The sequence below is a fragment of the Artemia sp. Qi Xiang Cuo genome, chromosome 10, assembly GCF_049724085.1.
Source record: "Artemia sp. Qi Xiang Cuo chromosome 10, ASM4972408v1, whole genome shotgun sequence".
NCBI lineage: Eukaryota > Metazoa > Arthropoda > Branchiopoda > Anostraca > Artemiidae > Artemia > Artemia sp. Qi Xiang Cuo.
Genome location: NC_142803.1, coordinates 14,544,753 through 14,558,723, shown reverse-complemented (window position 1 = coordinate 14,558,723; position 13,971 = coordinate 14,544,753). Strand labels below are relative to the sequence as shown.

General features: G+C 32.5%; 1 pseudogene across 1 annotated transcript in view; it reads right to left on the bottom strand.

Moving 5' to 3' along the window:
* LOC148947501 (heparan-sulfate 6-O-sulfotransferase 2-like) overlaps positions 1–13,971 on the bottom strand; it is a 142,353-nt pseudogene that overhangs the window by 47,394 nt on the left and 80,988 nt on the right. The window contains exon 5 of the transcript XR_016142366.1: positions 2,876–3,106. The product of XR_016142366.1 is annotated as a heparan-sulfate 6-O-sulfotransferase 2-like (transcript). The remainder of the gene's footprint in view (positions 1–2,875; positions 3,107–13,971) is intronic.

Below are 13,971 nucleotides of genomic sequence, written 5' to 3'. Positions count from 1 at the left end.
CAAGCATTCCCCGAGAAAATATCTTCCTTTGAATAGACAACTCTAGAAAATCGTTATCTAGAATCACAGTTTGTCCATAAGCACTAGAATCCCCATGATTCGCTCTTTCTCAAATCTATCCATTTTTTAGAGTCCTAACTCTCTCACAACCAACTACAGACTAACCAGAATTTTTTTTTCTACTCTTAAAAAATATACGCTAGTCTACTATAGAAAGAAAAATACCTTTGATTTAAAACCATTTTATTGAGTATAATTACAACAATAATAATATTCACTGATGCATTTTGTTCTCATCAATATATTTCGATAGGACATCTAATGCTGACCGAAGTTTATTTATATGGAGAATATTCACTTTTCCAGCAAAATGTAACTGCTCCTCCTGCTTAAAATTGCTTGATGATATCACGTATTCAGCATACATATCGTCCCATTCAAGGCATAGTCTACAGCCTCCAGCTATTTCCACAGCCACATTGGGTATTCGTATATCGTTGCTGCTGCTGTCGGCTCCATAATTAATCTCCAATAATGTAAATGCACCACTCATTATTCTCTACTAATATCCTCTCAAATAAACTATTCTCTTTGAATTCAATTCTCTTACCAATATGAATTGTAAAGAAAACCATTCATTTTATTCAAATCCCAACCACAAATTGAGTTTTCGCATATGGAGTAGCCACCACTCTCTGACTGGCTCCTAAAAAACGGCTGCTATCTCAAAACCCAGTTTGGATGAGTTATATAATTATTATCATACTCTCAAAACATATTTGACCACATTATACCTTGCCAACTTAAAAAAAAAAATGTCTAGGTCAAACTGTGTGAGGGAGTTCTGACTCTCTTTCATAAGGTGTAGAGCATCAAGTAAATAGTATGGGAATTCCTAGGGCCTCAAGCAAATAGCATAAGAATTCCTAGGGCCTCAAGCAAATCCAGACGAGGCATACTACTGCCCTGGTGGCATATAAATTTTTATTGAAATTTTGTCGTAGCAACTTTAAAAAGGGCTCATTCGATTGGAAATTCAAAGGTCTAGTGCCCTTTTTAATAGTCGAAAGTGATTTGAAGGCAACTAGCCCCCTTCTCTCGTCCACCTTTCCCCCAAAAACATCCAATCAAAATTTTTAGATAGCCATTTTGTTCACTGTTGTGAATTTCCAGATAGAAATTATGTTTTTGAGGAGGACAATCCCCCACAGCCCTCGGGGCAAGGGTTGTAAGTTTTTCCCTGGAACATATAAGGTTTTTATAGAACATGTCGTCGTAGAAACTTCAAAAAAGGCTCATTCGATTGGAAATTGAAATGGCTAGTAGCCTTTTTAATAGTCAAGAGTGTTTGGAAGGCGACTAACACCCCTTCCACTCCCACCATTTCCCTAAACATATCCAATCAAAATTTTTAGATAGCCAATTTGTTCCACGCAGTTTAAAGTTCAGGAAATTATACCTTTGAGCAGGACACTCCCCCCACAGTCTTCAGGTGAAGGGTTCTAAGTTATGCCCTGGGGGCATATAAGATTTTGTATTGAAATCTTTGTCATAGAAACTTGAAAAAGGGCTCATTCAGTTGGAAATATAAAGGGCTAGTGCCCTTTTTAATAGTAGAAAGTGATTTGAGGGTAACTAGCCCCCCTCTCACGTCCACCTTTTCCCCAAACACATCGAATCAAAACTTTTAGATAGCCATTTTATTCAACGTAGTTGAAAGTTTTGGAAATTAGGTCTTTAAGGATGACAACACATCCTCCCACAACCCTCAGGGCAAGGGTTGTAAGTTATGCCCTGGGAGCAAGTAAGGTTTTTATAGAAAGCGATGTTGTAAAAACATCAAAAAGGGCTAGTGCCCTTTTTATAGTCGAAAGTTATTGAAGGGCAACTAACCCCCCTCTCACGCCCACCATTTCTCCAAACAAATCCAATCAAAATTTTGAGATATCCATTTTGTTATACGTAGTCGAAAGTTCTGGAAATTAGGTCTTTTAGGATGATAACCCCATCAAAGCCCTCTGTGCAAGGTTTGTAAGTTATGCCCCGGGGGTATATAAGGTTTATATAGAAAGTTGTTGTAGAAATTTCAAAAAGGGCTCATTTGATTGGCAGTTATTTAACGAAGCAAATTTGTCTCTTTTATGACAAATAACTGCCTTCAGTGATATATAAAGTGAAAAAAAAACTTAAGCAAAGATTCTATAACAAAGATTATATCACAAAGCTTCAAAAGCCAGATATACAAAAACAGTTATTAGATCATCCCATTCAATTTTTTAATCCCTTTCAGAAAATAATGTGTTCTTCAGAAAATAAATTTTCTGAAGACAGTGAATAAAGTATAAACTAAGCAAATTTGTCTCTTTTATGAGAAATAACTGCCTTCAGGTAAATTTAAAATGAAAAAAAATATTAAGTAATAGTTCTATAACACAGGTTATATCACAAACGTTCAAAGACAGATAGAAAAAAACAGTTATTAAGTCATCCCATTCACTTTTTTAATCCCTTTCAGAAAATAAGGTGTTCTTTCAGAAAATAAATTTTCTGAAGACAATGAATAAAGTACGAACTAAGCAAATGTGTCTGTCTTATGACAGATAACTGCCTTCAGTGAAATATAAATTGAAAATAAAAATCAAGCAAAGGTTCTATAACAAATGTTATATCACAAAGGTTCAAAGCCAGATAGATAAAAACAGGTATTAAATCATTCCGCTCATTTTTTTTAAATATCTATAAACTTCGTCATTATTTCTTATATTTAAACTTCTGGCCCATACTCCAAAATTTTCCGTAATTTAGGTAAACTTCATCCGTATTTTTTCAGCTTATTTGACAATTGACTCTCAAATAAAAATATCTGAATAAAAACCTTCGATTGCTTCTTTTGCCTTCAATTTCATTCAGCTTTGTATCCACACATTCTGTCAGTTCTGTCCAATCTGCATGTAAACCGCATTTCCATCCGACGGATAAACGACTGAAAAGCCAGGTTTCACGTTTTTTTCCTGGTCTCAGGCAGTTACACCCTTTTTCGCTTTTCGTCTGCTGACAGACGCATGGTCGCTCAAGATCTAAGTCTTTTACCAAGTGTATTTCAAACCTGAAAAAAAATGTCACAACCCCCATTCCTCATCCCATTACATATATTATGCTTGCGATAGAAAAGAGACAATCCGATAAACTAAAAAGTTTTGAAATGCATAGCAACCTAAATTAGGAAACAACAAGGAAAAAGATAAAAGGGGGGCAAAGATTAAATCTGAACTAATTGATCGAATTTAAACTGTGTATAAGGAAATGAAAAAATAATTAAACGTAATAAGGTCTTTAGAAGTTACAAATAAGGGAAACAATCCTGGGATCACTAATAAATTACTTGTTTCCTCTTTAAAACTAAGCCATAGATTTTGTTCAAAAAGGTTTTGTAAATTTTATTTTTGGATACTGGAGCAGTTTTTGGATTTTTTTTTGCGTTATATCTATAGCACTATTTACTCGTGAATTAAGTTGCTTCAATTTACGGGTATTATGTTGAAAGGAAATATTGCCAGATCACAAAATACACGGAGAACAGGACTCTATAATTTGGGCTGTATACTTTCACATAAGGGGGGGGGGGTAAGGCTTGTCACTTTTAGGAATGATATAAGTAATCCTAATAATCCTAAAATACTTACTTATATCGTTTCTAAAAACGCTTATCTATACTTTACCCCTTCTCCCTAGTAAGCATATATTTAGTCCAAATTATATATTTCCCATTCATTTTGCCATAAGTTGCTCCTTTTTTTGTAACAAAATGCCCGTAAGCTAAACAGCGGTATGCACATAACGGACAGGATCCTAGTTTTTTTTTTTTACTGAAAATATCTTGGTTAACTTAAAATAATTAAAAATAGCAAATCTGTTAAAAGGCCTTACAAGCCTTATTGTCTGTGTCAAGTTACATGTTTTCCCAACGGCTCAAGTGCACGTTTCCAGTTTGTAAAATACTATTTGCCATAAAGCATCTAAGCGTACTTTGCCAGAATTGTTTTGCAAAGAAGAGCTTGTGAACCCTACTCTTAATTGTTAAGGGCTGCATCAAGCAGCTTTTTGGCCATCTAATAAATTTAAATACGTATTAGGTTCATGTTGCCGGTTTAAGAGTTTTCAAACAGTTCGTGGTAACGGAACTGTAAGTAAGGAGCTATGCGGCTCAATAGTAAACGAAACTCTAATAAATAGTGCCTCGATAACAATAGATATATTAAAAGAATTGAATTTCTATATTTATTCAAAATACATAAAATTCACCAAGTTTAATGTTACACATATAAAGTTACGAGCCTGAGGAAATTTGCTCAATTTTCAAAAAAGGGGGAAAATATCCCCTAAAAAGAAAATGATATCAATGAAAATCACACCATGATATTAGCATATTCAAGAACTCTAATGTAGAGGTTTCAAGCTCCTATATACAAAAACAGGGAATCTTTTAAGTCACCAACAATATGTGAGGGGAGTGATCCGCGTCCCACGTCCCTTTTTTCCATGAAGCCACCTGATCAAAGTTTTGAGATGGCCATTTTGTTCAGAATAGTTGAAAGATCTATTGAGTATGTCTTTTAGAATGACTATAACACCCACAGTCCCCAGGGAAGGGCTGTAAAATATGAACTTTACAAATTATTTGTATATAATATTGGTTATTGGGAAGTGTACAGATATTTTTCGGAGGGGGGAAGGGGGGCTCTGGTGGGTGGATTACAAGGGAGGATCTTTCCATGGTGTATTTTTTTGTGGCGTAAGGGACTTTTCCATGGAGGGGGAGCAGGATCTCCCGGCATTATTTAAAGAAAATGAAAAATTAAATAGAAAAATAAGTTTTTTCAAATGAAAGTAAAGAGCTATATTAAAACTTAAAGCGAACAGAAATTCTTACGTTTACGAGGTGGATGTCCCCTCCTCAACACTTTGCTCTTTGCGGTAAAGTTTTTTATAGAAATTTTAGAAGAGCTTATTTTTCTAATAGATATTCTTAAATAATTGGAACAAAACAATTTATTCAATTCTCCACCTCTTCTTGCAAGCGAAATGACAAATGTTTAGTGCATTACATATGCTACAATCTGACTGAATGCCAAAAAGCAACTGAAACTATTGCTGTGACGTACTGGGAGCTTCCCAATCAGCAAGCTATGATGTGTGTCATTTTTGAACAGACTTTTCGCTACTGTTCATATGTACTTATACTGTGGTCAGTAGCTTTTTTACTTCCCAGTGATTTTTTCATAAAAGATTTCACAAATGTCCTCGATGTTTGAATGTTCTAAGAAGAAGTGCCAGAATTTTTCTATTACCACAGGATGTGAGGACAAATGTATATTGTGCAATCCGTTTAAATAAAATGGAGAATACGCGTTTCAGGCTAAAGACTGTTTAACCTGTGAAGGATATGTTTCTTACATACTAAAGGATTTCAATGTTTTAAATTTCATTATTTCAAATATGAACAATGCGAGATCACCTTCCCTGGATTGAACATAAAAAGAAAATCCAAAAAGGAGTTTAGTTTACACGCTAGAGATTAATATTAAAGTCGACATAGATTGTGTTGGAAGATGAAGCTCAAACCACGTTTCAATTGTTTAAATACAAGTAGAACATGGCTTCAATGTCATAGTTGTGAAGATATTGGCCACTATGATAACTAACAAACAGATTTTTATGTAGCAATTGCAGAAAGTGACGATCTAACATTGACAAAGATCCCGAACATTTCAAAAAACACGCAAATTTCAACAAATTCATTTCAAAGCGTAAATCAAAGATACCTCATAGACTATATCAAGATACCTAATAAGAATAAAACTACGCTTTATTCTATGTAATTAGATCTGTATTTTCCACTTCAGGATGAACATATTAGAGTTGAAGGATCTATCTCCTCTAGTGATTGAAAATGATGATCGTCTATATACTGATGAAAATAAAATATGAAGTAAAAGATCCATTCAAAAGAGAAAAAAGAAATTTTTACGTATCTATATACACTTTTATTAATAAACAAATTTACACACATTATCTTTACTATTATACTTTATTTATACGGCACTGATATGAATGTAGTGCAAATAGTGGAGTATATTTTCCACTTTAAAATTATTCAACCAGTAACTAAACAATTGGGGCACTGATATAGGGTAGATGTTACTTGGTCAGTTTCCAAATTGCATCTTACAGTTCAACATTGTCTGCAGGAAAATTTAAACAAAACATGAAATAAGTTTAATGAACTCTCGGTCTACATTATTTAGAATGGTTTTCCTAAGCCTTGGTTTTGAACTGCCAAAATTAGTGAAAGATATCCAATTTAATTGCACTTCTCCAATGTTGTAGTTGGGTCTCATTTGTACCGCCAAATATACAATTATTTTAGTGTTAAATATACAATTACGTATATCCTACTAACTACTTACGTATATCCTCTAATTGTACGTATATCTTCAGGAGTGTTCTGATTCAGGTTGAGTAAGATGCAACCCATAGACTTACTCGTAGCCTGATTATAGGCTAAAAGCAGAAATTTAGGACTTCCCGGATAAATTTACTGATTTAAAGTTATTAGTGACCTTGAATCACGAAAACTTTACAAATATATACATATATATATATATATATTTATATATATATATATATATATATATATATATATATATATATATATATATATATATATATATATATATATATATATATATATATATATATATATATATATATATATATATATATATATATATATATATATATATATATATATATATATATATATATATATATATATATATAAAAAAAATATATATATATATATATATATATATATATATATATATATATATATATATATATATATATATATATATATATATATATATATATATATATATATATATATATATATATATATATATATATATATATATATATATATATATATATATATATATATATATATATATATATATATATATATATACATTCTTAAATCACACTGGCTATACATGACAAATGAAACTCAGAGAGGCAAGAAAATAACAAAATGAAAAATAAAATAAAAAAAGGTGAAAAAAACGAGGATTTTGTCAGCCATTGGAAAACCACGAAGAAGAAGAAATAAGCAAATATTTCGACAAGGACCTCCGCCAAGTCGTCCTCAGTGCCAAATAAGAAAGAAAAAGAAAAAATACGAAAATCTAACCTTTCGAAGTTCACCCGACAAAGACAGAACAGACATAAAAATATAAAAAAAAATATATATACTAAATAAAAACCAGGCAGGAATCAATGAAAAAGAATTTACCAAGATGATTGAGCAAGAATCCTTTGCCTTGCAATAGTTTTAGCTGGTCTACAGTTTCGGTTTTCATTAGATATGCAAAAAGGTTCTTTTAAGTTATACCGGGTGAAGATATTGATTGAGTCCTTCAAAATTAAACCGTCGTAAATTGGGCTTAATGAAATATCTCCAGTATCTATATTTATTGCCTAATTTTGGTTCATGTATTTTTTTATCTCAATTACCTCTTTAAAAGTTTGTGGTAGGCCATTTACAGTTGATATTAAGGTTGCCTCGTCAAAAAGAACCAGATCGATCGGATTTACGCAAATATGCGAAGCCAATACCGAATCAAAGTTGTCATTGTTATTTTTTAATCTCACTGACTTATCTATTGAAATTTTGTGCTCAAGCAAACATTCACCTTGTTGTTGATGGGTCCTACCAATGTAAAATTTTCCACATGAACACGGGATTCTGTAGACACCACTACCCAGTACAGAATCAGTTTTATCCTTTCCTGAGTTGACAAAGTGTTCAATTTTTTGTTCGGTTTTGAAAGAAACCGAGAGATTATGTGTTTTTAAATTTTTCCAAGTTTGTCACCAAGATTTAGGATGTATGTTAAAGCGATGAAAGTTTTTTTTTCTCAATTGCCGGGGTAACTGAATCAAGGGGGACGAGCTCCCTATTTTGTAGTTTTATCTTTTTTAATCGTCTATCTATGATATTTTCAATAAGTTTGATTGGGTAACCATTGCAGAAAAGAATATCCTTGACATAGTTTAATTCAGAATTTATATAATTACGGGAACAAATTTTTAAAACTCTGTCGACTAAAGAGATTATTACCCCTCTTTTCACAGAAGGAGGGTGATGGGAAGAGAAATGTAGATATCGATCATTATGAGTCGGCTTTCTATATATAGAAAATTCAAGGCTAGGAGTAGTTTTTATAATCGAAACATCCAGTGGGCCTGTAGTTTTTAACATCCAGTATACTGGGCAGAAGCAACTGCGCTAGACATAGCAGAGGTTTCGCTCGGCACGTTTCCCTTTGAGTTTGAACTTTGTATGGTATGATAGATCAAGGTATTTTCGCACTTTTTTTCTACTGCCATTTCGCATGACATTTTGCCCAGAAACTTGGATCTGCGTTTAAATCCAGCCTTTCAAACAGTTCGTGGTAACGAACTGTAAGTAAGGAGTGACCCGGCTGGATAGTCTCTGAAATTCTGAAAAATTGAAGTTTGATAACAGTAGATACATCAAAAGAATTGGATTTTTCTGCTGATTTCAAATATATAAGTTTCATCAAGTTTAGTCTTGCTCATGAAAAGTTACGAGCCTAAAAAAATTGCCTGATTTTAGAAAAAAGAGGAAAACACCCTTTAAAAGTGATAAAATCTTAATTAAAATTACACCATTAGATTCAGCGTATCAGAAAACCCTTCTGTAGATGTTTCAAGCTCCTATCTGCAAATATGTGGAATTTTGTATGTTTCGCGAGAGGAAAGATCACGGATGCGTGTTTATTTTATTTTTTATTTTTTATTTCCAGGGTTGATCGTATCGATCCATTGGTCCTAGAGTATCGTGAGAGGGCTCATTCGAACGAAATTAAAAGTTATAGTGCCTTTTTAAATTACTAAGAAACTGCAGGGCAACTAAGCCCCCTCCCACGCTCATTTTTTCTCAAAGTCACCCAATCGAGATTTTGAAATAATCATTTGGTTCAGCATAGTCGAAAATGTAATAAATATGTCTATAAAGAATGACTTAATCCCCCAAAGCCCTAGGGGGAAGGGCTGCAAGTTATGAACTTTGCCCATTGTTTACATAAAGTATTGGTTATTGGGAAACCTAGAGACGTTTTCAGGTGGGATTTTTGTAGATGGGCGGTGGGGCGGGGTAAGGGGATTACTTGGCAGGATATTTTCATGGGGGAGGAATATTTCTATGAAGGGGGCGTCGGATTTCCAAGTATTATCTAAGAAAACCATCAGAAATAAATTAAAAAAACAACTTTTTTGAACTTAAAGTAAGGAGCAACATTAAAACTTAAAACGATAAGAAATTATTACGTATATGAGGGGGGGTGCCCCATAGTAAATACCTCGCTCTTTACGCTAAACTTTTCTTTCAGTACTTTCAAAAGAGCTGTCTATTCTAATTAAACGGCCTTTGTGCTTCAATAGTCATTCTTAAAGAATTAGAACAACATTCGAATTTAAGCGTAAAGATCTAGGTATTGACTAGGGGGGAAACCCCATCATATAGATTTTCGATTCGTTTTAAGTTTTAATGTTGCTCCTTACTTTCAGTTGAAAAAGCTGTTTTTTTTATTTAATACATTAGGATTCGATTGTGCTACACCTGTCAAACTACTGTTTTCCAGTCGTTCGGTAGCCTGTTTGCTATTGGAAACAATTTAATTGTAATACAGCTGTTAGATTATACACTATTTTTGCCAATTTTTGAACAATAATGTTGGTTTGAATAATACTTGTACATATTCCTAATATAGTTGTACTATATTAGTTTTACAATTAATCAAATTGTAAAAGCTGCAATTTAAAATTACAACTCGGGACCCTCCCCTCTCCAAAAAAATCATTTTGTCCCGACACTAAAAAATCACGTGGAGCCCCCCCCCCCCCCCTCCCATAAAAACTAGTATGGGTTGCCCCGCCCCTAAAGGCTAATCATTATCCATTTACGCTAAAGATGTCTAGTTGTACGCCAAAAAAGCGAGACGCGGAGGCTTCTTTGATAGGTAGAAATGAAACTGGAAGGCCACTTCTCTCACGCAAAACCAACGAAAAACTACGCTAAATGACTGTAGTTTCGCAACAAAAAAGGGTCATTTTATGTTGAAAAATTGTAATTTCAGGATCACAGGGATTGGCTGTGATGAATACAGTGGGTCCACCCATAACGTTAAATCAGTCACAATGTACGCTAGAAGACCTTATTTTTAGCCCTCTGACTGAAAAACGCAGAATTAGCGTCCGTTAGTAAAAGTACGCTTTTTTAACATAAGGCCCACTTGCTGCACCATAATTTAGCGTAAAAGTACGAACGGATTTTTCACCGTGTACAGGGAGCATTGGACCAATATTGTTTTAGATTTTTTAAATTGTGTTAAAAAACATGCAAATCTTATTTGTCAGTTCAATTTCTTAGAAACTTGCCAAAGACATCGAATTCTTCCACCTTCTTTACGTTTCAACCTACACTTAGGAACACAATCTGAAGGCCCGTATATTCAGAGAATGAGTTTAAACATTTTAACACATATCTTAAAAGACCATAGATCCAAAAGACACGTCCTTAGTAACAAAATATTAAATTTCAAATCCTTATTATATCAGATTTCGTCCCTTCAAGATTTTCACCAAATTTTACAAATCTCACATAAGTCTTTCCGACACATATTCCATTTAGTAAAAACTCGTTTATAGAAAAAATTCTCAAAAGCGGAATTTCAACAGTTTCAACAAACACGGATTTTCCTTCCTAGATTTTGTCCTGGTCCTCCTTTGGAAAATCTATCCTCTAAGGTTCTTACATCCAAGGAGCTAAGTATTCTTTCAAAAGGACCAAAATTTGCAATGGCTCAAACACACGTAAATACATTAGAAATTATTACGGGCGTGGAGTCTGCTATTTTTAGCTCTCATGGTGAAGTCGAAAATCCAGACCTACTCAGAGGTGAAATTGTAAAGAGTATTCTTGATTATAGGCCATCTTTGTCACTTTCAACTCAAACAAATAGAGAAAATCAAATCCTCCAAAACTTGAAAAAAGAGCAAAACACATTGATAACGAGAGAGGAAAAAAGAAACACAGTCGCAATTTTAAACTCTGCAGATTATGAATTGAAATTTAAAACCCTTTCAATTGATAAAAATACTTACAAAGAAATAAAAACTGAACCCACAGACAAATACAAACAGCAGTTGAGAAAGAACTAGGAATTTTAAAAGATACTAGATTAATTACCCCTCAAATGTACATAAAATTTTACCCCAAAGGTCGTTCAGCCCCTAAGTTTTATGGTCTACCTAAAATCCATAAGAAAGATATTCCGTTACGTCCTATTGTAGCATGTTATAGTTCTCCAGCTACGGATATAGGAAGTTTTTTAGCTACTATTTTTAAGCCTCTTTTAAGCATATATATATATATATATATATATATATATATATATATATATATATATATATATATATATATATATATATATATATATATATATATATATATATATATATATATATATATATATATATATATATATATATATATATATATATATATATATATATATATATATATATATATATATATATATATATATATATATATATATATATATATATATATATATATATATATATATATATATATATATATATATATATATATATATATATATATATATATATATATATATATATATATATATATATATATATATATATATATATATATATATATATATATATATATATATATATATATGTATATATATATATATATATATATATATATATAAACCAATATACACCAATATACCAATATACCAATATACATTTTATTTTTTTACATTCTTGGGAATAGATTCTATGTGACAGGCTGTTTCCCAAACAGAAAATTCACTGGATGTTTGCTCGGATCGATAAGCTCTCTGCACTACCATAGCATTACACACCTCCCCCTCCATCATCAGTGTGACACCACCCCTCATCAAATCCCCCCCTCCCCCTAGGAAATTTTCAAGCTTTTCCCAGCGAAAATAAGCTCATGAATCTATATTGAAACTTTTTTACTTGAACAGCAGAACTTGGCAAAACATTGCTAGAGTTTGATACTCCAAGCAATTCACGCTACAATGCCACACTATTACTGCTCTTTTGCACCCTCTGACATCGCCCCATCACCCCCAAGACATTTTTCAGACATTTATTGTTAAAAATTATACTTTAACCAATTGATTGAAGTTTTTCAAGCCAAGCTTATCATAATAACCTCCAAATCGCTTCACACAACAGTAGCATTACACACCTCCACCTTCGTCATCCATGTGGAACCAAACCTTCATCATTCCCTTTGAAAATTTTCAACCTTTTCTCAAGGAAATGAGCTCATGAATCTAATTAAACCCTATTTTTACTTGAAGTGGAACTCAGCAATTCATTGCTAGCGGGTGATACTCCAAGCAACTCTTGCCACAATGCCACACTATTACTACTCAATGGAACCGTCTGACCCAAAAGATAACAAATTTCTCTTAGAAGTAAAAACTTTCTGTTAATGCTAACAGGTTTCTGCTAGAAGCAGCAAGTTTTTCTTAACACTACATATTTTTGCTTAGAAGTAACCATATTTTCCTTAATACTAACAAAGTTTTACATAAGACTATAAACTTTCTCTAGAAAGTAACAGGGTTCTTTCAATAGTAATAAATATTTTCTAATAGCAACAAGTTTTCCGTCAAAGATAACAAGTTTCTCTTAGAAGTAACAATTTTTTGTATACGCTAACACGCTTTCTGTTAGAAGTACCAAGTTTTTCTTCACACTGACAATTTTTTTCATAGACGTTTTACTTAATATGACTGCAAAGATGGTGTGCAATTTTCAAAGTCTTTGCTCAAAGAAACGAGGCATTTTCGTTAATAGCTCTCAGAAATACCTCAACAGTGTCTAAAAATATGCATCTAATATTAACCTTGCCCTCTGGAAATGATTGCTAGGGGGGCAGCAGTAAAACTTCGACTTCAGAGTCCTGTTTTAAAGGTTCTTGTAACTAGATTTGTAATTTATAACCGATTTCAACTCTAATTCTTGGCGCTTTCAATATGTCGAGTCCAGCTCCTAAAATACGGCAAATAATCGTTTAAAATCCTCAAGTACTAGTATATCTTTAGTCAAAATTGGCCTCAGATGTGTATGAAAAAAGGTATCGCAGTCCCACTCTCGTCTCCATGTTGAATTTTGTAAGCCCTGGATCTATTAAACTTGAGGAAAATAATGAAAAATATAAAAAACTATTAAAGTAATATTATAAAAACTCTCAAAACATTGACATTGTCAACCGGGAAGTCATTGGCATTGGGAACATTTAACTATTTACAATTACCACAGAAAGAGAAATAATATGGACATTGCAAAAGGATAAATAAATTTTCATTAATATGATAATTATAAAATAGCTAGGATATTTCTTTAAATAGAAAAAGGAAAATACCATTAAATTATTTCTTGAGGAAATACCATTTGTAGCTGCTTTACAATTTGCATTCATTAAAACAATAAAGCTCCTAATTCAGGGTCAAAGATAATTGCGCTGTAATTAAAGATGATGGTTTACTATGTTATATGGTACTGTAACTGAAAGGGTACATAGTAGAATAAAAAGGTCGTAAGAAGAAAATTAACACTGGGAAAGCTCTTTAAAGGTACATTTACCTGCAAAAAAGGCTTATGTTTTAATATCCGTCTAGTGAGGTTTACCTAACTGAGTATCATGGCAAATAAAAGCATATCAGATATACCAAACTTTAACATATAATTTTTTAAGCTAATTTAATCTGATTATAATAAGAGAACATCCTAGAACGTTAACTGACTAAACTA